This window comes from Leguminivora glycinivorella, chromosome 16 (assembly GCF_023078275.1).
Source record: "Leguminivora glycinivorella isolate SPB_JAAS2020 chromosome 16, LegGlyc_1.1, whole genome shotgun sequence".
Lineage (NCBI taxonomy): Eukaryota > Metazoa > Arthropoda > Insecta > Lepidoptera > Tortricidae > Leguminivora > Leguminivora glycinivorella.
In genome coordinates this window covers 7,752,449-7,776,099 of record NC_062986.1, presented here as the reverse complement: position 1 = coordinate 7,776,099, position 23,651 = coordinate 7,752,449, and the positions used below count along the sequence as shown (strand labels likewise).

The 23,651-nt window shown below is 37.0% G+C and overlaps 1 protein-coding gene and 1 long non-coding RNA gene across 2 annotated transcripts in view; both read left to right on the top strand.

Annotated features, from left to right (window-relative positions):
* LOC125234381 (carbohydrate sulfotransferase 11) overlaps nt 1–23,651 on the top strand; it is a 131,897-nt gene that overhangs the window by 64,060 nt on the left and 44,186 nt on the right.
* Nucleotides 2,546–14,309, top strand: LOC125234383. The gene is made up of 3 exons (XR_007177997.1): nt 2,546–2,615; nt 8,995–9,122; nt 14,270–14,309. It is a non-coding gene; the product is annotated as an uncharacterized LOC125234383 (long non-coding RNA).

The following is a 23,651-nucleotide window of genomic DNA, read 5'->3' as shown; positions in this document are numbered from 1 at the left end:
CGGCACGCCGCCGCGTCGCACGCGCGCGCGGCGTCAGCGTCGACGCCATCCGCAACACCGCGGGGTGGAGCGGACAGTCCAATACTTTTGCAAAAATTTTATCAAAGGCCAATTTTAAGCAACGAGGACTGTTTTTCTCTGGCGTTATCGGTCTTGAATAAATAAATAATTAAAATTATATCAAGCTCATCCTCAGTTGATTAATATAAATCTGCTAAGCCTCTTGAAATAATAATGTTGTTTAGCATTTATCATATATTATATAGATTTAATTATGTATTTACAAAAAAAATGTAATTCATAGAGGATGGAAAATATGTTTAAATAAACAAACAAACTTGTAATTACTCTTACAATATACCTTAATATACCTTAAGTGGACATTTATTTCAATGCATAAATTGTACCAATTAATATAATGACTAATTGTGTCTGCAGTTTACACTGTGTGTGATTTATCTCAAATTTATGTAATAAATATTAAAGTATGCTATTTGAAGTGTTTAAGATTAATATCCTGCCAAGATTACCTGCATAGCTTATAGTATGCCACAAGTGTCTACAAATCTATAGTTTTTACTTTTGGGTATGGCATAAATACAATGATATTTTATCAGGGCTTACTTACAATAGAGATTCACTCTCTAACATATAATAATATGGGCATTGATTGATGATCTTGAAGGAAATGTTACTCTCAAAGTCTACATGTATATATATATATCTCCAGTTACTAATCTCGAGGACGAGGCGCGAAGTATAATTAATGATTAAACGAACTTACCTGAAGTGAAGTTCTATCATAATTATACGAAGCGCCTCGTCCGAAGAGATTAGTAACCTATCACCCTCCCACCCATCGCTTCGCTCATCCCCTTACTGTCCCAGACAAAACACATCAATCAATGGACTAATACTAAAATATAAAAATAAATAATCTCTCAACTTATGAACCGACAGAGCGATGGCGGCCGGGAGGTAAGATCTCGGCATACCCACTTTTACAAAATAAAAATTTAAAAATAACTCCAAACTAAGTGCAGAGTGGTAGCACCTACCGGCGTAACTACATGTATATATATATATCTCCAGTTACTAATCTCTTCGGACGAGGCGCTTCGTATAATTATGATAGAACTTCACTTCAGGTAAGTTCGTTTAATCATTAAAAAAATGAATAAAAGGCTTTATTTTTGATTTTATTTTTTATTTTTGTGGGTAGACCAATTTTGGTGGCTACCATGTCATTGAAATCGTAATTTCTCTAAAACTACTTATTATAATGAAAGGTCATTGATACATAACATTGCTAATAATTAGTTATGTAACATCAGTAAATAATTTCAACAAAAATTACAAAACTAAAAAAATCCACCAAAATTAGGCAAATTTCGAGTATGTTGAAATTCACCCTTTAAGTACCCTAACTAAATGTGAATGTGTTTAATAGAACCTCCCACTATGTCGGTTACCATTAAGGCGAGATTTACTTGTATTTTTATATGAATAAACTGACAAAGCGGCTTTATAGCAATCGATTTCCCATGCACACTCACAAATATTACTTTACATTTAAATACCTCAAATAATTTCTATGCTACACTATGTTAATGTCTACTAGTGCAGCTAACATATTATAGTAACCTATTACTGTCAAATTATAATACCGGTAATAATTAGCATATTATGAAATCAGACATCACAGTTATCAGTGATGCAACGAAAATACCGATATTAAAGGTCAAAAGACCGGCGACGAATCGTAAATTAGTTTGTTTTTGTCGATTTCCTTTTTTTTAAATACTTTTCTATTGACATATCTTCTATAGTTAACTTTTTAGACGGTATTTGTTTGACATTTTGAGTCATTAATGATACTTAGTTACAGTCTGTTTGCTTCAATCCTGCCTGCTGCAATACTGTGAGGTCACGCGGATCCAGCTTCGTGCCCGGGGGGGGTCACGTGGTCTATTTGTATGGCCATCCTAGGCTCCAGGGGGGGTCATGACCCCCATGACACCCCCCTGGATCCGCGCATGTGTGAGGTCTATAATAAGTATGAAACATTTCTGTCTGTAAACTAAGTTTAGAATTTCTGGGTACAATATAACATTTGTCAATAGTAATAGATGGTAAGTAATTAACTGCAATCTCTTAAACAAAAACGTCGATTTTGATAATGCATACAACCGGTTCCGTACGTTGACCCGAGAACTTTATTTTAGCGTTTCTGGTTCCATTAACCGGTATTCTTTTTCGTTCAGTGAACGAACGTTTATGAGTGAGAACTGTTCCGAAGAACAGAATTAAATGATACGTTCTTTAAAGAACAGTTCGCGGGAACGGAATTATTTCGGTTTATGAGTGAGAACCGTTCCGAAGAACGGAATTAAATGATACGTTCTTTAAAGAACAGTTCGCAGGAACGAAATTATTTCGGTTTTTCTATTTCCAAGAATTTGAACGAACAGTGGGGGGAACCATGCGCAAGCGGTGTCGGCCACGGCCATCACTTTAGTAACTTGTTTGATTTGAGACTAGCGGTGAGTAAACGTGGCGTCGAAGTCGAACGAAACAAATACGTCGAAAACATTCTGCACCACAACCACAATGAAGTAAGTTTGTTTTTTTTAATTTAGTGCTTTCAATTTTACCGATTTTAAAATTTAAGTAATGTCACGACGCTTAAGTATTTATTTATTTACAATCAATCGTACAGTCCAAGGTCAAATAAGGACGCGACGCCGCTATTAGCAAGAGCGAGAGAGCTGAATAACTTTCTCATTCTAACAAACATCAGCGTCCTTATTTGACCTTGGTTTGGTACGGTCATCCCATCAGCTGTAAGCACTTTTGTGAGATGGACTTCCGAGCAAAGCGGTTCTGTTGCAATACTTGCAATGGCCGTACTTTTCAAGGTCAAATAAGGACGCGACGCCGCTATTAGCAAGAGCGTGAGAGTTAAATAACTTTCTCATTCTAACATTTCTAACAAATAGCAGCGTCCTTATTTGACCTTGGTACGGTCATCTCATCTGTGTGCGTAGGTGAATGCACAAACGCTCACAGCCAGACTACATTTCTACAGCATATATATGTCGGCGCAAGGCACCTGTAACCCTATAGTGGCTGAGGCCCGTGAAGGTGGCCCACATTCCTGGTCCAATGTTTACATTAACAGCATTAGCGGAATTGTCACAGTGATATCTTTGTTCTTTGAGACGGGGCGGATATTATAAACACCGCCGAACGTAGCCGTGGGTCCGATGTGGTACGTAATGAAATTAGTTGTTTATTATAAGCATTCCTTGAGGTGCCAAGAGAGCATTAAGATTTGGGACATGGTTGAATATAGACGCGCGACCGCGCCCTATCCCATAACCGTGCCGTGAGATTACGTGTGCGCTTTAAGTACCGACTTGTACCACCTGACCCACGGATTCGTTTCCGTTTCTGATAACTTAGTGATGTTAAAGCTTTGATTGACTTGGTGTGATTTCTTTGTGATTTGGAACTTAATTAACTGTCGTTGTGATTTAGTAATATTCGTTATCAGTTACATAATTTATTGCATAAACATTTACTGGACTTGTGTGTGTGATATGCCCACCGTTTCCGCCCACCATGGAGCTGGTGCCAGGCCCCTGATGCTTTTGTAGAGCTACCGGCTCCGACATCAGAAGTGGGATCGTGAAAGAGGAAAATTCGGGAAAGCTGTGGAAATTCCGAAATCAACAATGTATTGGAATTTGATTGGAAATCGATTGGAGGATGTTTTGTTCGTGATTTGAGGATCTACCGTATGGAATATGCAACCTATTAGGATGGGAATTTCCTAAAATAAAAATAAAGAAAATAAAAAAAAAACCTGTTGAAATGTTATATGTTGGAAATATTACACCTGCAATTGGTTTGATTACTTTCCGGAAGCGGAATAAGTGCTGCGATATTTAGTCGCGCGATGGGTGCAGAGTGCAGCAACTTTGACTGCGGACACTGTGGTGCAGTACGAATTTATCCAGACTGCACAGCAATCGTTTATATATTGGGATCACAAGATAAGTAATAGACATTAAGCCTTTATACACTTCTGTGTGTTGTTTTGTTGAGTTTCAATATTTTTGATAATATGATATGAAGTGTTAACTCTTGCGTTAACAGAAAGTCGATATAGCATCGAACGTAATTATTTGATGTCGATTACATTATGCGACGAACCTACGGAATAATGTTTTATGACTGAGATTGGTTATTACATGATTTTATTACATGAACGGACTATTCATTTGTTATTTTGTTTTAGATACCATAGAGGTTAATGTATGTTTTATCAGAACCTTGACCATGTCATTTAAATGGTTTCAACGATATTTTGTTGACCTGATTTTGAGAAGTTTCTTTTTTTTTTCGAAGATTTCTGAGAGAGATGCTGAGTATTAATTACTTTAAGAGGTAATTAAAGTTTACTGTATCTGAACTACACATTGTTTAGTGTTGTAATTAGAAGAGCCTAGTGGTGAGAAACCACTATTAAGAAAATGTGTTTTTTTTTTGTCAAGTAATCTGGATAGCGAAATCTTGAGCCAATCATAATTGCTTTCGTTGAATACTTGATTAAAGGTATCAAGCTTTTGTATGGTTATAAATTACTTAACAGCGAAAATGATGCAGTCTAATGTGTTATCTACATCTCGGTGGAAAAGACAATGCCACATGATAGTACCTGATGTTCAGTGAAGCACGCACTGTGCTGTCGTGATGAGAATTTGTTTGATTTGATTATCGGGTCAAGTGACGTGACATATTTAGTTGAACTTCTTTGATAACATTGTCTTTAAAAAAAAAAATTAAGTAGTATCAAGATATTCATGAATCATCGATAGATTATTTTGGTTAGTTTCATGCAATTTGCTAAATGCTCAATGAAAAGAAATGGATTCTTATCTTTTGATTTATAAAGATGTGGCAATTATTAAAACCATGAAACAGGATCAACTGAGGTTTGATTTAAGAACTATTTCATTTATTAAGGAGACAATGACAAACTTTGTTTCGATAATTTTTAGAGAAAGGGACATTGTATAGTCCACATAAAATAGAAGGCTTGCATTCTTTATGATATGTGTTGGCATTGGCATTTGTGGTGTCGTTGATGTGTTGCCATATTTGGTTGTGTTGTGTTTGACTCCGGTTGGTGAGTCGTATCGTATATGTGAGTCGCTTGGCTAGTCTCGGCTCAGGTGGCGACAGAGTTGTCCAGACTGAATGAGATGGCAACCGAGTCGGCCAGCCTGTAGTGTGATGGCAAGCGTGATAATCTCAAGTAACATTAAAAAAAAAAGTGGCAATCTTGGGTAGATTGCGAGTAAATAGGTACAACCATTGAGCAGAGAATACAGAGCGTTAGCGTAGTAGGTATACGCATTTGAATTTTGATTAAAACTGAATATGATTTTGAGAATGAATAGTTTGTCAATGCATCTTTAATCATTTTGTTGGGTTAATGCGTCGTTTTTAAGATATCCGTTGGATTGGTTTATTGCCTTAATAACTGGTAGGCCAGAGTTGGCTGAACAAATTATATGTTGGGAAAAGTGAAACAATTTTTGGCGAAATGAGACCTAATTTGAATGAACTGGTTGATGTTTGATGTATTATAGACGTGGTCAGTTTTGACGTATGACGTGTAAAGTGCCCTTTGTGGCCTATTTAATTGCTAAATAAATAATTTTAAGTTTAGAAACTTTAAACAAGGTTTATGAAACTAATAGCATGTGCTGGTTTACCTAAAAGTTATTGCAAGTCTTTAAGCTTTTGATTTCACTGTCAGTTCTGTTAAAGAAGACAATAAACTTGAAACAACAATATTAAGGTACAGTGATGCGTTTCTGGAGAGTTGAAAAAAAAAAATGACAAAATTATAATGTACCTATCTGTTAACGAACAAAGAGCTATTTATTTTAATGGCGTCGTCAAATAACGTCTGTTGGGTTTAGCAAGCCCTTGTGCTTTAGGCATTTATGTTGCTGGAGATTATTGATACTGTACTGGTTGGATCAGTAACTTTATAGTGTGATGGTTGTTTTTGTAAAAGCAACAAAATACGTCGTTTTAGACCACAACCACAGGAAGAAAATATGATGAAAGAAGAAAAGCCAGTTATTTACAGCTTTTCTTACAATGCCGACATTTTACATCACGACTATCACAAGTTACAAATGTTGCTGTTGTTGTAAGAGTTCGTAGCTGATGAGGCTTCTGTACAAGTAAAGTATAATCGAGCACTTATGTTATTGTTTATAGAAACGGTACACGAATGGGTCCTGTTAGTATTTCTGTTGAAGCAAAATACAAGAGCCAGAGATTTTTAACAATTAATTAGGAGACCCTGAACTGAACATTCATAATCTAAAAATAAAAAAAATAAAAAAAATAAAATAAAAATAAGTTACAGTACTGTACTTGTACAGTACATATCTTCTAAATATACTTCGAAATCTTATGTTTCTTATCAAAAATGAATTAGATACACTGTTGACAGTGTTGACCATTTCATTTCAGTTCATTTAGTTATTTTTTTTTGATAAAGCACATTCGATTACTTCACATTTTGGCTGAAGCAATAAAGTACCTACCTAAACATGATTCTTGGACATAATAAGTTTTTGCCGTTTCCTGAATAAACCATGATAATGTATTATTAATTGGAAGCTGTAGGTATATTTAAATTGAAATTGAAGAAGAAGATTTACTCCGGATATGTTTCGTCGTCATATGCGAATTAACCAATGATGCACAAAATGACAATAAAAAAAAAAAGAACGTTATTACCTACTACTTAGGTATTACTTGAATATTGGTCATGTGAGACTGTAGAAGCTTTACTATCACAATATTAGTTTATGGCCGATGGCTAGCAAATAAACTTAAATTGAGTCACGAAGACAAATTTTCCCCATATATATGGTATAATATAGCACTGGCATAGTATGCTTGAGCGCATAATGCTCAAAATTAAGAATTCTATTCAAGACAGCAATCAGGAGAAAGTGGGGTATGATGTTGAGCTCTTTTAATACAGTAATTAAGGTTATTTTTGTAAAATAATAATCCCAGTGAATTGTTTATAGCATATTGAAGAATACTACTGATCATCGTGGCATACATTTGGTGATTATGATAACCTAGTCATGCTAAAAGTTAAAAAATGTGTGGATGAATAGCACTTGAACAGCAGTATGAAGGCTATTTAAGTAGCAGTGTAAAAAAAAAATGAAGAAGCGTAGATAGTTATTTGTGAGTATAACAATAATTGTTATTGTGAGGTACACAATTATTGTGAGGAAATCTACGCTGTGAATTGATATTGAATGCATTTACGAAATCACAAAGGAAATCAACTTAAGTCTATTTGAAGTTTTAAAGTCCATTTAAGATACCTTATTATTCTTATTAATTTCCTTCGATACAAATTGATACTTCTTGTTGATTTCTTCGATTCTTCGACACAAATTGATTTTGTGCATTGATAACAACAAAATATGCACTAATGTGCGTGCGATGTGGCGCTACGATGTCAGATTGTTACGTTCTCATGAAATATGGTTAATGATCATCTGTTGATGAAATTAGTGAACAGTCAGGATCAGCCCGTGTCGGCGAGGTGTGACGATACACATGGATGCCGAGTTTCTGAGTTTTGATGTCACATGGTTGGCATTGTGTTTTGCAACGTTATCTACTGCCTTGGTTGCTGGCCGTAGCCGTAGGTCATATTCCTAACCCAGTGTAGCTGGTACGGAGACTGCGCGGTGGTAGTGACAAGCAGGAGGAATACGGTTGCTTTGTGATCTGTTTTGGCGTGTGGCCTGAATTGATGTTGAGACAATTGATTTGTGTCGAATTTGTGAAATTCGATTTTGGGCTGTTTCTGATCTGTGTTTTATGTGAATATTGGTTTTGATACTATTGACAACTTGATTATAAGTTGTGGCATGGATTTTGGGAACTTAACTTTCTGTCATAGTTGTGACTTGATGGCAGGATAGCCGAGCAGATTGAGTGATTAAAATTGTACTTCTTTTGAAAGCCTGTGATTTTATTGGGCACACTGGGACGTGTGACAGTCAGGATCGCCGTGTCGGCGCAAGGCACCTGTAACCCTATAGTGGCTGAGGCCCGTGAAGGTGGCCCACATTCCTGGTCCAATGTTTACATTAACAGCATTAGCGGAATTGTCACAGTGATATCTTTGTTCTTTGAGACGGGGCGGATATTATAAACACCGCCGAACGTAGCCGTGGGTCCGATGTGGTACGTAATGAAATTAGTTGTTTATTATAAGCATTCCTTGAGGTGCCAAGAGAGCATTAAGATTTGGGACATGGTTGAATATAGACGCGCGACCGCGCCCTATCCCATAACCGTGCCGTGAGATTACGTGTGCGCTTTAAGTACCGACTTGTACCACTTGACCCACGGATTCGTTTCCGTTTCTGATAACTTAGTGATGTTAAAGCTTTGATTGACTTGGTGTGATTTCTTTGTGATTTGGAACTTAATTAACTGTCGTTGTGATTTAGTAATATTCGTTATCAGTTACATAATTTATTGCATAAACATTTACTGGACTTGTGTGTGTGATATGCCCACCGTTTCCGCCCACCATGGAGCTGGTGCCAGGCCCCTGATGCTTTTGTAGAGCTACCGGCTCCGACATATATATATATATATAATGTGTGTGTGTGTGTGTGTGTGTGTGTGTGTGTGTGTGTGTGTGTGTGTGTGTGTGTGTGTGTGTGTGTGTGTAATATACACTACTTTCCCATTAATTGTGACGTTTTAAATTAAAAGGACTCTCATTGTTGGTACTGTAGATAGTCAATTACCATAGAAATTACATCAGCTACTATTAACAATGGACCTTTAGTCTAAAAACGTCACAATTAAAGATAAGACAATGTGCAATTAGTCACAAAAATAAATTGTTTTTAGTATTCAAGACTCCCATGTCCCAGAACTCGAAGAATCACAATTCATCCAATGTTCTTATACTGCTGCGAGTGAAAGGGGCACTAATGATGATATTTATGACTTGATCGATGCACAGAATGAGCCACTGAGTAAAACTTACTTACCTATACTAAACCTTCATAAACCTAAATACTGAAACTCTGCCCAGTGGTCCGTTGTTAGGCCTTGCAATTATCCGTCCAATTTGAAATCCGGATGATTCGACTCGATATTTGAAAATTCGGATATTCGCATAAAACGGATATTTCGAATATTTTTTATTTTATTTAATAAATCTCATATTTAGTAACATAATTATGTACTACGATACGAAAAAAACGCCGTAGGAAATTGTTATTTTATAATCAGGCTTCAGCTGTTGTTCGTAACCTTAATGTTAGGTTAGGTTACTTAGTTATTTCATTCTTGCCTTTTTAGGGTTCCGTAGTCAACTAGGAACCCTTATAGTTTCGCCATGTCTGTCTGTCTGTCCGTCCGTCCGTCCGTCCGTCCGTCCGTCCGTCCGTCCGTCCGCGGATAATCTCAGTAACCGTTAGCACTAGAAAGCTGAAATTTGGTACCAATATGTATATCAATCACTCCGACAAAGTGCAAAAATAAAAAATGGAAAAAATGTTTTATTAGGGTACCCCCCTACATGTAAAGTGGGGGCTGATATTTTTTTTCATTCCAACCCCAACATGTGATATATTGTTGGATAGGTATTTAAAAATGAATAAGGGTTTACTAAGATCATTTTTTGATAATATTAATAGTTTCGGAAATAATCGCTCTTAAAGGAAAAAAAAAGTGCGTCCCCCCTCTAACTTTTGAACCATATGTTTAAAAAATATGAAAAAAATCACCAAAGTAGAACTTTGTAAAGACTTTCTAGGAAAATTGTTTTGAACTTGATAGGTTCAGTAGTTTTTGAGAAAAATACGAAAAACTACGGAACCCTACACTGAGCGTGGCCCGACACGCTCTTGGCCGGTTTTTATGAAATGACTTCAGTTGCTCATAAGATATATGATTTTATTTTTATGTAATTTTGACTAATATTTGATATTAATGAATTTTAATGCTAGAGACATAATCTGATTGCCATATGAGGCAAAACGTCATGTTGTGATCGTTTAGATCGAATATTACCTTCGTTAGACCTACTCCTTGTTTAGATATCAGATTGCATTTACGAGGTTTTCATTGCCGATTTATTCAAATGCAAAAAGAACTATGACATATTACAAACACCATTTAGCTTTGTTAAATAACAAGGCTGAATGATCTTTCTCTCTAATAGACATGCGCGCCGCCGCGGCGCGCCGCCGCTACGAGGAGCCAGCGCGCCGCCGCCGCCGCCGATAGTTTGAATTTCGCGCCGAAATAGAAGAACCATACGAGATTAATAATGTTAAAATCCATTGAATATATACAAACAAATGAAACGCGCGTACCCCGTGTCCCTTTAGTTTCATTATAGTATTAACCATTATGCAATTAACCGTTGCTTATGAGAGGTCGAAAATGGCGAGTGCCGTGGGTAACGATTTGAGACGGTAGTATACAAAAAGCTCTTCCTAATATCCCCATTGTCTAAACGCTCTCTTTGAATGTTCTACACATTCCAACGGCGCTGACAGGTTCTAATGTAAGCCGTCAATAAATTTGCTGACAAACCGAACTGCTTGCCGCCGGACGCCGTTGGATGGAGTCAAGCGGATAGCGGAAGGAGCTGGTATTGCGGAGCGCCAGACCAGAGATGGAGACAATATTAAGGTCGAACCTGCGCTTTATATAACGAAAGTCGCTGACGCTGACCCGGTAGTTTGGCCCTGTTCAATCGTTGGAACCCAATTTAGCTTCATGTTTCACATGACTTCGAAACTGCATATGGTTCGTAATATCAGCACCAAGTATCCATACTTTTGGTTAGAGATGGTAAAAGGGATGCCCTGAAACTTTGGCGCCGTGACAAATGGTGTTTTCTTAGTAGAAAATGCACTAACTATACTTTGTTTGAACTGGGCTAGGTTAAGATTACCCAATTCTGAGACCAGAAACGTCTTGATCTCAGACATAAGGTTGCAACTATACTGCATCCTATACTCCGACAACTGCTCAGGGGAGGCATTTTTGCACTACCTGTATAACGGCTATCGGTAGTGTTATCATCTGTATAGCAGTGAATATTGTTAGCAGACGATAAATCATTGAATCGCAGAAGGAACAAGGTAAACAGTACAGATCCTTAGGATACGCCAACGTTTATGAGCTTATAGTTCGAGCATACTTATTCCGACAGTGACGACTGAAATGGTTCGCCTAAACAGGAAGCAGGAACCAATGTGCACAACCCTTTAGGAAGACAGTACTAGGTCACTTTAAAGAGAAGAGCCTTGCGCCAAACCCTATAAAAGGCCTTTGTGATATCCAGGCTAATAGCCAGTGCTCTCTATAGCTGTGGCGCAACGACAAGTAAGGTAGACAAAGAGGTCTCCAGCGCCTCGACCATGGCGAAGACCGAACTGCCGGTCGATATTGAGCTGATGGACTTCAAGGTACTTAAAACTGTTTTCAAATCAGCAAGCGGACATCCCTTTTCAACGCTTATTTGCTAGGTTGAACCCAGGCAACATCGAAAAGAAGACAGACAAACAGAGAGCAAGGAAAGTCCACTTTCTCTTTTGCGGAATGAGCCAGTGAGTCATCAGGTTTGGGCAAGGGTAAAAGTGCAGGGAAAACTCGCAGAAGGTCTTCTGAACAGTTTCTAGTTCTAGTTATGTAGTATAAGAACTAACAGTGTGTATTTTCAGAAAGTTCTTCTAAAAAACTATATAAATTGGTAATACATGGTCGTAAATAAATGTGGCGAAGATGGAGTACATGGCCTGCAATATTAAGGATCCCGCGCCAGTACGCATAGGCGATAAAGTTGTCGACTGTAATGATCAATTTAAGGACCGCGTGCTGAGAAACTCGCGCATTCGCGGCAGTCTTCATGTCCGTGACATAGCAGACAAGCTCCAAGAAAGCCGCCTACGATGGTACGGCCATGTCTTACGTAAACCGGCAAGTTACATGAACAAATGTCTTGCCATTGCCACCTCCGCCCGGCCCCGGACGAAGGGGAGCACCCAAAAAATATTAGCTTTATGTCGTTGGTGCTGATATGCGTGCTAATGGTCTCACTAAAAGGGATGCAGAAGACCGTGCGAAGTGGAGGAGAAAAAGCCGGAAAGCGGACCCCGGGCTCCGAAGCGCCCGAGCCGAGGATGCAACCGGGAAACCGTTAAGATGAGAGAGAGAGAAGTCGTAGATAAAGTAATGTTTGCGACGTTGTTGAACTGAGTCAAAAAGAGTCAATCAAATCATGCTGGTAGTGCTGGTACCCATGCCTTTCACTTTTTTTGCCCAGTGTCTTAAAAAACGGTTGCATAATATACTGTAAATAAGATTTTCATGAATATTTAACCCCATAAAAGTTATATTTAAAAATTTGAAAAAAATCTCACGCCGCCGGCGTTACGCCGCCGCCGACGATTTTTTCGAGGCGCGCCGCTGCCCGATTTTTTCCGAGCGGCGCGCATGTCTACTCTCTAATAATTTTCACCTCTTATCTTTGATGACTTCGTGACTCCATTCCAGTTACACTTGGGACTCTCGGGTAGACGTTCTTAGCCAGAGGGCCTTACGTTACGTATACAGCGAAAAAGTTTTGGTGTTGCAACACTTGCAACCTATTTTGAAAGGATAAAATGTAAAAGCGTATCTGCTTCACTACTTCATCTTGTTCTGCAGTTCAATACTAAACAGGTCTTCCGCCGCGGGATACATAGAAGACTTCTTTTTGTCAGAAAATTTGAACAGTTTTAGTTCTGTTAGCAATTAATTTATTTATTTATAATGTATTCGGATGCTAACAATAATGAAAGTGCAACGTTTGATACGGTACTCAGTGTCACTTGATTGATTGAGTTAAACTGATATACATGAGATTATCCACAAATATTCATGAAAAAAACCCTGCCTGCTAAGCCGCGGTCCCGGGTTCGAATCCCGGTAAGGGCATTTATTTGTGTGATGAGCATAGATATTTGTTCCTGAGTCATGGATGTTTTCTGTGTATACAAGTATGTATTTATCTATATAAGTATGTATTTATATCGTCGCCTAGCACCCATAGTACAAGCTTTGCTTAGTTTGGGGCTAGGTTGATCTATGTAAGATGTTCCCCAATATTTATTTATTATTTATTTACTTATTGAATAAGGTAGTAGTGCCACTCAAGGAGTAATTTTTGATATAAATCGCTTTAATATCGTAAATGTGTTAATTTTACTTTAAAATTTGTTTTCCAAATGAGTTTCTTAAAAATTGCAATGGTATTTCTGTCATTCACAATATTCGAATTATTCGTTTTATCCGGATTTTAACGTGTAAATTATCCGAATTTCAAAATCAGCGAATATCCGGATTACAAGCCCTATTCGGTGTCACTCCTAAAGTAGGTACTTACAGGTGACCGTACCGACATAGGTCAGTTAGGGACGCTGTTATTTGTAAAAAATGAGAAAGCCTTATACGGTCAACCGGGGTGGCTTTAAAACGCAGGGGTGACTTTGAAAATTTAGTTTTAAAGTCATACTGTAAGTAAATTCGCGATTTTCTATGGTAGATTTACAAGAATATTTATTGATCTATTATCCAGCTACTAGTTACATGAACATCAGTTTCAGTAAATAATGAATGATGTTAATTTTAAAGCCGTTCAAATACCATCAAAGTAACCCCAAATTTTCCTAAAGCCACCCCGGTTGACGTAGCTCTTCCGCTCTTACAATCCCGTACTTGTTAGACCTTGGTCGGTTTGGTCGTCTGTAGACAGTGTAGACACTAATACACTCGCCAACTACAGTTGTGTATTCCATGTAGATACACCAAGGGCCCAATTCTCAAAAGATTGTAACTTATTGTAATAATTATCTAGAAATGTAAGTATGCAAAATAAATAAAATATTTTTATTGCAGATAAAAGCTTTGACATAGATGATGAAGATCTAGTCTTCAAAAAAAATATATATATAGAGAAAAAACTACCCCATATCCAAGCGATTCTGATGACCTTGAGGTGGATGTAAGTGCTTATAGTGTGAGAAAGCTGTATAAAATATAATCTGCACTAATTTGTATAAATATGTGTGTTACTTAATCTGTGTGAATTTGTAATAGTGATATGTTTTTAAATGTTTTTAAGGACCAAGATGCAGTCCTTGAGAGAGCACAACCCATGCGATCCATTTATACTATTTATAGTGAACCGGAACCGGACGCGATGTGCCCTTATTCATGCAAGCGTAATATAGTTGCAGTCGTTATAAGAAAAAAGTTAGAACAAGTTCCCGAAGAGAATTTACTGGCTTGTTTAGAAGATCTCGAAAATACAATAGAAAAATATTATTAAATGTGTATCAAGATTATGTGTACTCTATCATAATTATAGCTTCAGTGTAAAAGTCAATCATATTTTGGTACATTCGTTAGTGAAATATCGTTATAAAATAAGGGTTATTCCACTAGTTAGAGTTACCACTAAGTTGTTACCAGTGGTAACTACAATGTTATTTTTCCCAGCTTTTACTCCTAGTAACTACTGGGAATACCACTAACTTTAACAATTTTTTTGTGGCAATTACTGGAAACATATAGGCAATTACTGGAAAGATTATATCATAAGATTCATAAGTTTTGTTTTATTTTATACACATGTAAAGCCTGACCTGGAATTTCATTAAAACTATTTTCTTCATAGTCATCATACTATACTGAACTGTCACTCCATACATCAGAATAACAGCGCACTCCTGACAATAGTTATATATTTCTGGTCAAGCTTTAGTTTCTTAATCATACTTACCATATCCAACGCGATCAATGTTATTTTCACGAAATCTAATGGCAACAGCTGAGACTGTTTCCTCACCTTTAATTGATTGGCCTCAATGGCCACTGCGTAAGAGTCGTTAGAGGTGCACATTGAATTAGAGCACACAAATATTATTTCAGTAGTTGCCTAATAGCAAGGACGATATATACCGGGACTGACAAAGCCCATACAAAAAAGTTTACCTCTGAAATGTCCCATACATTTCCGAGCGATTATTTCCGAAAAAAATAACAATATCAAAAAATGTTAGTAGTAAACCCCTACTCATTTTTTAATACCTATCCAACAATAGGTATATCACACGTCAGGGTTGAAATAAAAAAAAAAACTCTCCCCACTTTACGTGTAGGGGGGGCGGGCACCCTAATAAAATATTTTTTTCCACTTTTTATTTTTGCACTTTGTTGGCGTGATTGATATACATATTGACACCAAATTTCAGCTTTCTAGTGCTAACGGTCACTGAGATTATCCGCGGACGGACGGACGGACAGACAGACATGGCGATAAGGGTTCCTAGTTGACTACGGAACCCTAGAAAATATATTTGTAGGCATCATCAGTGTAGTTATGATACTATTTAATAGGTGGCGCTAAAAAATTCAGGTAAGATTTTTAGTATGAACATTATCAATCCTATATGAATCATCCTTGCTAATAGTAATTATGACGTTTTCAGAATAAAGGTCCCTGTCCATAGTACTTAATTAGTTCCAGTTCTACTAGGGCTTGCAATCCGGATATTCGTTTTATCCGGATATCCGCCAATTTTAAAATCCGGATTTTTTGTACGTTGAAATTCGGATAAAACGAATAATTCGAATATTGTTTAAGACAAAAATACCATTGCATTATTTAAGAAAATCATGTGAAAAACGTTGAATTTTAAGATAAAATTGATACATTTACGTTATTAAAGCGATTAATATTAATAATATTAAATATTACTCCTTGAATGACCACTACTAATCTATTTTGTCATGAATATTTGTTAATGATCTCATGCACATGAAAAATAGGAAGTGAGAAAGAACAAGGCTGAATGGTGTTTGGAAAATTCCAATGTTCTTTTTGGATCGCTGAATCCACAGTAGCAGTGAAGCATTTAGCATTTGAATAAATCGGCAATGAAAACCTCGTCAATGCAATCTGATATCTAAACAGGGAGAAGCTGGTCTAACATACGACATATTCGATGTAAATATCATCAGTATTACGTAACATCTCAATCAGATCACATATCTCAATCAGATTATCTAAATTGATTAAAATCAAATTTAGTCAAAATTACATAAAAATAAAATAACATATCATATGAGCGACATTTAGTATTTTTCATATCGTCGGCGTCGTACATATGTTATCAAACGGTATAATCCTAAATAATAAGAACCTACTTGTTTGCCTTAACCGTCCGTCCAGAGTGGGGTTCCAGAGCTATAGGTATGCTTGCAGGGACATCGAAAAGGCTTTAGTTTTTTACATACCGAATAACTTTATTTCGGTATCATGATTCCTTTTAAGATAATTACATTATGTATAAGGTAAGGAATAATATTTAGAATACCTAAAATATGACAAATTTGCATTCTATTCAAATCAGTACGAGTATACTTCACGGAGTCCAAAACTATACGCAAATCAGAAGTCCAAAACTAGAAAAATATAGATAGAGAGCGATTGCGGGCGCCGGTCGGTCGGCTCGAGCGCGAGTACTTGCGCCGCCGGCGTACGCGTCTGTGTGCGTGCGGTGCGCCACGCGCACACACAACTATACAGGGCCTCTCTGTGTGTTCCGCCCCCGTCAGCGCGACGGCGATAAAGACCTAAAAATCTGAATTCGTGCTTGCCTCCTGTATCGTCTTAATCCTTTAATGATTCCGTTAACGTGAAACTTTAAGTAGACAGGCTTTATGAAGACAATTGGCCGGTGAGCTCTACAATTTTAAAATTTGCCGCCCTTTTTAGTGACAAAATTTGCTTGGCCGTCTATTGTTTACTAGGGAACCCTAAAAACGATACGTATATTTATACCTAGTTCATATAAAAGTGTGTCATTCCTGTCCTGATGAGTGATGAAACACATCTCTAATATTGACATCGAAGAAGAAAGACTTACAAAATGAAACCTTTAAAAACATACACAAGCTCTGAAAGAAGAAAGAAAGAAAATCAAGAGAGCCTTTACCAGTTGGTATGGTGACAATAAAATAAATGTTTAGTCCTCCAAGGTTGTATATGTACCTACACTTATTCGCTAGTTACGCTATAAGCATACACAAATTACGTACAACGTACACATAGTTTGGGACTGTTATGTTTATCAGGTTAACATTGACAAGTTATTATTTAATATTAATGTAAAGTTATCCAAACCTAGCTCAATAGCTCAAAGTAAAAAAAAACAAACTTATGTTTATGTCACAGTTTTCCATTAAACATTTTGATTTTTTTGTAGCCTCGTCATACATATACATGGTGTATATTCTATGCTGTTTCTTCCTTCCCATCTTAATGTTATTATGTTCACGTTATCACTTTCAATAGTTTCAATATCCAGCATACACTATCACTTAGTGGGGACGTTTATCGACAAAAAGAGGCCAAACCTTTTTTCTTGACCAAAGCATGAAACTTGGCACAGTTGTTCCTTATATCAAAATAAGCCGATTAAGATCGGGAGCCTTCAGGAGCCTCCCCCTGGGGCTCGGGAGGGGGGGTCAAAGTACCGCTTCACCCGGCTTGCTTTGAAAAATTCTAACATACCCCGTTTAGTTCATAGGTCATGTTTGGTATCGTTTTCGAGTAAATCAATAACATAGAATTCATTTTTGGTACTAAAATTATAATTTAATGGTAAATAAAATAAAAAAATGAAAAGTTTGAAATTTTCATCTATGATTTACAAATTCAAGTCATCATAAATGTCAAACTGTTTGCTTTTTCTACAAATAAAAAATATGATATGAAAGCCTATTTAATATAGATTATGAAAAATATAACTTTTACCCACCTTTACTAACGTTAAGTTTCATAAAAAAAACTTTAAGCCGCGCGGCGTCGGGACGCTGCGAGCGTAATTTTAAAATGCCTTTATTTTAAAAAACTCTATTAGAACCCGTTTAGCTATTAGGTCATGTTTAGTATCGTTTTCGAGTAAATAAATAACGTAGAATTTAGTTTTGGTACTAAAATGACCATTTAATGTTATGTGAAATTAAAAAAAAAATTTTTTTTTTAATTTTCTTCTGTGAGTTACAAATTCAAGTCACCATAAATGTCAAACGGTTTGCTTTTTCTATAAATATAAAAATATGATATTAAAGCCTATTCACAAAGGATAGTACGCGTTCACCTACGCGAGCTTAGACTGTGTGCGGGGAACGCGCCTCTTTCATATATTTGATCTCCAGTGTCAGAGGTGTGTTAATGCATAAATAGAAAAAGATTCATTATTATGGACTCCGGTGTCGACAACGGCAACACTCGGGTCGGACCACACACTCTAAAGACCGACTGTACCTGTTATTTATTCATTGTAGTGAATCCTGAAAGAAATTTATATAATAGTATTTTATACAATCGTGATATAATACAAAACTTTTCAGTCGAGTACCATGTGTAGTACGGTACGAGAGTGAAAAGTTTAATTATATCACTATTGTATACAATACTTTTTCTACGAGTCATCATCTTCATCATCAATGGAAATATCATCATTCATGCAAGTTAAAATTAATGTCAATAGAGTCTTTCACCGTTGTATCAACATCGAATTACCTAGCAACCAATTGTAATAACCGTCTCTGATTGGCCGACAACGCGACAGATAAAAAAAATGTGTTTCAGATGCAGGAAAATTTGCCAGGTACTGCAAATTAGTATAGAAATTGTATGAAGTTCTATTTTTGAAATTATTATAGTTAACTAAAGTCAATTATAATGAGCTTATTATAATTGAGTCGGAACTGCCATAGAGTATCCAACACTGAAAAGTTAGCACTTATAGTTTAGTTTGTGGTGTCCTAATTGACAGATTACTCATACTATACATTCCCTTCACAGAGACATAGCTGGGTACATATGCAACTGCATAAAGAGGGCTCTACCCTCTTTTTGCAGTTGCATCGGTTTTTGCAACCTGATTTACATTTACATCTTGTAACTTCTAACTCTTCTAAGCATATACTGGCCACTTCAGTGTTGTCTGACCAGTGTGGTACCCATTCGTCTCCTTCTTCCTTCCATCCCCAAGAAGACGGACTTGGCAAATTTTGGTGTGGCATCAACGCCTGACTCCAAACAAGAACGCCCTGAGTCCCATTTCTCAAAACTGAAAGTTACAAGTTACAAGCGGAAGTCTCTTTCCAACTTGTCATATTAGACATTGAAAACCACTTGTAAATTGTAACTTGTAGCTTCGAGAAATGGGCCCCTGGTACACTGTGCGCAGTATATGCTGATAGGCAGCCTCTGAAGGAGGTATGTTCTCCAATTGTCGATCTTTTCTGGTACCTAAAGAGATAGGTACTTCGACCACTCATTCACCGTTGCGCAACGACTTGGTCTGAAACAATATGTGCATTATCATTTTAGATTCTACAACTATCAAATTACAACTTTTTGGTGGATCACGTAACCTTCAGTATTACCCACTTACGTTACGTATCATACAAAATTATGGCACGTATTTAACCGCCCATACAACCATTTCAGTCGCAAAATCTTCAAATCAGTAACTAACTGTCAAATGTGACATAACGCGTGGTAACGTCGTGCAAACAATGCGACCGTATTGATACAATAACAAAATGTAGTCGTCGTGTGCACTCGTTACAGTAACAAAATGTGTACGAATTTGTGGCTGTCAATGTCACTGTCAGAATGACTTTTAACGACACTTTATTAGTCGACGTTTGCACACATAACGGTAACAACATGTGGACGAATTTGTGGCTGTCATTGTCACTGTCAGAACGGTTTCTGACAGTGACATTGACAGAATTTGTACACACATGTGTAGGTCTGATTACCGAACTGCTCCTAAACCACTGTACCCGCAAATGACAATCTGAAATACGAAGGTTTCTCAAACTGTCTTGTGAAGTTGTGGACTGGTTGCTTTGAATCATTTAAATATGAGCGAATTAAATAATAATAAACGACGACGACCATTTAAGCACTCTTCGACATTTTATAGAAATGTGGGAAAGTTAAGAAAAGTGCAGAATGATAATACAAATAGATAAGCACTTTATAATTACTTAATGTATTAAATATATAATTTTTAATTCTTATTGATAAAAATGAAGTGTAGTGTTGCTTTACACAATAAAAGTAGGAATCAAATGAAATAGAGTATTTACTTTGATATTAATAGAATTTCTGTTGCGCAATGATAGTTTTTTTTTCAGTACAGATGCTGCTTTTTCTAACGCAGTAGTGCGAGCAAATCAAGCAATGATTCATTTCTTGTCTGCTCGAAACTCTTAGCTTAGATTTAGGTACTGAAAATCGTCGTACGATACACGTGCGAAAAGGACATTCACAACTCGTGTCGAAGTAAAATACTCCCTTCGTTCGTGTATTAATTTATCGCTACTCGTATCGATTTTCCTCTTTTCCGCACTCGTATCTAGAAGTATTTTGTTTGGGTTACAAAAAAAACACATTATTTACTCTACTACGTTTTATTTATGTCTCTTTAACATTACAAATTTGTAGACACTTATCTATACAAAAATCTTGACTTAAGAAGTACAGATCGCTGAAATTAATGTTGATAGTAATATTAATGACGACTACTTCAACAAGTGTCAATTGTGAAATGCCGCAAAATACTAGTTGCTCTATAGAAGACCATAATAATATGATCCCCGATCCTTTACAACCCAGCAGCTCGATACGCACGTTACAATTTTTTTTTAATCTTCTTTAGTGAGGGCAACTGAGTACGACGGCATATTTAATTGTTTATAAAGTTTGAGGATACCTGGAAAAAAATGATACATGAAGCCATTTTGAAAATATAATAAATATTCACTGCTTTCGGTCACGCGTGTACGCTGCGACCATTTTGCGACCGTTTGTCGACCGTTTGGTGACCGTTTGGCGACTGTTTTTTACATGGAATATTACCGTCTTAATCCATATTTTAACAACTTTATTGGTTTTCTAGGCATTATTTTTATTATTTCAGTATAGTATATGCACCGGAGCACTAAAACTTCACCAATCAATATACATAACACGCAAACACCGAGTAGTCAATAATATTATTACTGGTTAAACTGAGGTAAATTGATGGCGCGTTGATAAATTTAGACTTATTTTATGAAATCACTCGAGCAATTTAATTGGCCATGGTAATTAGCCCACATTATATTACAAATGCAAACAATATTTATCTTTAACAAATTCTTACGCCATTACATTTTAATGTCAAATGATTTTATTTCTTTTTTACTTTGACGTCTCTGACAGTCGCCATTTGAAAAGAATGAAATGAACGAATGATTTTGGAAAGTAGTCGCCAAACGGTAACAATGTGTGCACGCGTAGTGCACACTTCTGTCACTTCTGTGACCATTTGTGCCTGTTACCAATCGTCCCCATTTGGGTCGCCGCGACTAAACGTCGACCGTACTGCGACTAAGCATTGAGACCCGAAGACCTGTGTGTACACAAAGGATTTGCGTAGGAGGATTTGCGTAGGAACGGCGACCGATTATGGTTATATGCCCGGTTAACTGGGGCTAAAGACATGCCAACCACACCCTTGCTGCCGACGCATTAGGACACCACGGACTCCACTGCCAGTCTAGTGCTGGCCGAATTTTGTGACACGCTGCACTTAACGATTTAATCCGCAAGGCTCTCGGCACATCGAACATACCGACAACCCTCGAACCTGTCGGCTTGTCAGCAGCAGACGGTAAGCGGCCTGATGGTTGCTCGCTTTTGCCTTGGTTTCTGGGACGACCCTTGGCGTGGGGCGTGACCTGTGTGGATACCTTGGCTCCGTCCAACGTCTAACGCTCGGCCCAGAAACCAGGGACTGCTGCTGCAAAACGCCCAGTTTAAACGCGCAAATATGCATTTTTAAAAAACAACTACATATTTGCGGCAATTGCATTTGAAACATTTGGACCATGGTCATCAGACACCAAGCAGTTCGTGAAGAAAGTTTCCACCAAACTTGTCTTGGTGTTTGGTGACATACGCATAGGCTTTTACATCATATTTTTTATTTAAAGAAAAAGCAAACAGTTGACATTTTTGTTGACTTGAGTTTGCAAATCATAAATGAATATTTTTTTTTTAATTTATTTACCATTAAATTATAATTATAGTACCAAAAATAAATTCTTTGTTATTAATTTACTCGAAAACTATATCAAACATGACCTAATAGATAAACGGGGTCTAATAGAGTTTTTAAAATAGAGGCATTTTAAAATTACGCTCACGGCGTCCCGACGCCGCGCGTCTTAAAGTAATTTTTTTGTGGAACTTAACGTTTGTAAATGTGGATAAAAGTTATATTTTTTATAATCTATATTAAATAAGCTTTCATATCATATTTTTTATTTATAGAAAAAGCAAACAGTTTGTCATTTATGATGACTTGAATTTGTAAATCATGGATGAAAATTTCATTTTTTTTATTTTATTTACCATTAAATTATAATTTTAGTACTAAAAACGAATTCTACGTTATTGATTTACTCGAAAACGATACCAAACATGACCTATTAACTAAACGGGGTAAGTTAGAATTTTTCAAACCAAGCCGGGTGAAGCGGTACTTTGACCCCCCCTCCCGGGCCCCAGAGGGGGAGGCTCCCGAAGGCTCCCGATCTTAATCGGCTTATTTTGATATAAGGAACAACTGTGCCAAGTTTCATGCTTTGGTCAAAAAATTTTAGGTTTTGCAATAAACTCCCCAACTACACTGCACGTTCACTGTTTATACGCCGAAAGTTGCAACTCAAGTAAATGAAGTAAACAAAACAAACAACCTACCTTCACTTTCATTGCCGGCCGCGGCCGGCCGGCTAACCGAAACAGAAATATAAATCAACTTCGTGTGAAAAAGAGACAGCGAAAGGCGGCTCGTGCGTCGGCGAAAACGCTCGGCTCCGGCGCTCGCTACAGTCGCTATACCTACTCCCGCGCGGCTCGGAACGAAATAATATTGGTTTTAGGAACGCTAAAATTCTGTTCGTTCATTTAAACGTTACTGTAAGGAACCGTTCTTTGAGGGAACGAAATAAGAACCGAAACCGAAATTATTTTGTTCCCACTGAACAAAATTTATAATGAACCGTTCTTTTAGGGAACGATATAAGAACCGTAACCGAAATTATTTTGTTCCCATTGAACAAAATTTATAGGTAACGGTTTAAGAACGATATCAAATGGTATTTGGGAACGGGTTCCGATCCCTGATACAACCTGCGAACAATATCGTACTTATCTATAGTATACTATTGACTTAAATACTAAAATTAGAATCAGTTCGATCACTCGTTTGACGTTAAATATAATTTTCCCAAATTATCGACCGACAGGCCACCACTAAGTAAATTTTTGATGTTTGTTATTTTTAGCTTCACAGTTTTTCAATTGCCATATAGTTTTATCAATGGCTATGAATAATTAAACATACCCATTAGCGCCTATTCGAGTA